Here is a 1,371-nt window from a genome sequence, read left to right on the forward strand (position 1 = left end):
GCCGGTCCCTCCTTTGCCACTGACTCACAGGCTGACCTAGCCCAATCCCCTAACTGCCCTGCACCTCCATTTTCTGACCTATAAAGCAGGGCTCGTCCCCACAGCTCTCCCGCTCCCTTACATAAGAGCCCCGAGCACCAAAGCAAACCCTGCGGCACTTTGCAACCCACGAGCGATGCCCAAGGGGCAGCGGTGGGTGCTTGACGGCAGCCTATGCGCTCGGCCACCCATGCCCAGGGGCGTGCGGACCCCGGCTGTGGGTTTCGTGGGTGCTGGACAGCCCTCGAGGGCACTGACAGGCAGCCGTGAGCCGGCCACTGGTTGCACCCACAGGCAGCATCTCCCCAGGGGTTTTGCTCGTGTTTCGGGGGCTGGGAAGGAGAGGTGAGCGGCACGTGCTGTTCTTGGCACGGCGTCCTGCCCACTCCGGTGCCAGGGAATGCCTTTGTCCCGCTGCCCTGGTGCTTTGGCACACGTCCAGCACCCCGAAACCCGGCCGGTCAGGTTTGGAAAGCAGGCCAGGGACGGCTGGGGAGGTGGTGGCTTTCTGGGCACCCGTCGGGCTGTGCTGGGCTCGTCTCTGCTGCTGGCCAGGGAGCAGCCCTGGCCGCATCCTGCCCACTCTTGCTAGGGAGAAGCATAAAAACATGTCCCCCCCCCTTTTTTTTTTGGTTGCTTTCAAAGAAAATGGCAAAGGCTGCTCCGTGTGAAGCAGGGCTGTGCCGCAAAGGGTCCTGAGGTGGAGGATGAGCATCCTTGGGTCGCAGCGGGGACCGGGCGACAGCACCCGCCAGCATCCCCACAGGAAAGCTACTGGGCAGAGGGTCCCATGGGGCACCCAACAGGTAGGTTCCCTCCCCCCAGGGAGTGGGACCTTGGTGCTTTGGGCCCCAGGAATGGCCGCAGCGCTGGGCTGGCGCAGACAGGGAGGGAAGCAGGATCTGGCTCGGCCGTGGCCCAGCACTGCCTGACGTAAGAGGTTATACAAGCCCGTGCGGGCAGGGTGCCGGCAGCAGCATCGGCGTGCCTGTGACCGGAGCTCTGCTCTGGAATAACGCCTGCAGGAATGGGGACAGCCCGGCCCCCCCCTGCCCCATGCTAGGCATCCCTCACGAAAGCCCTGGGTGGCAGTGGCACCCCGGAACAGTACCCACAAAGGATGCACGGGATTCCTGGAGGAGCGTGGCGGAGCAAAAGCCAACCTGGAGAGGGGTGAAGGTGGTCTGGTGGTGTTCATGTGCCCAAGAGCTGTGTCTGAGGGTGGTTGGGATGGGGGGCGGCAGGGTCCTTAGGTGGTGGCTCAGGGGCTATGGCAGGAGGAGGGCAGGGCAACCACTTGCTTGGAGTGAGTGGGTGGGAGAAGGCACAGAA

Source organism: Haliaeetus albicilla, chromosome 12, assembly GCF_947461875.1.
Source record: "Haliaeetus albicilla chromosome 12, bHalAlb1.1, whole genome shotgun sequence".
Lineage (NCBI taxonomy): Eukaryota > Metazoa > Chordata > Aves > Accipitriformes > Accipitridae > Haliaeetus > Haliaeetus albicilla.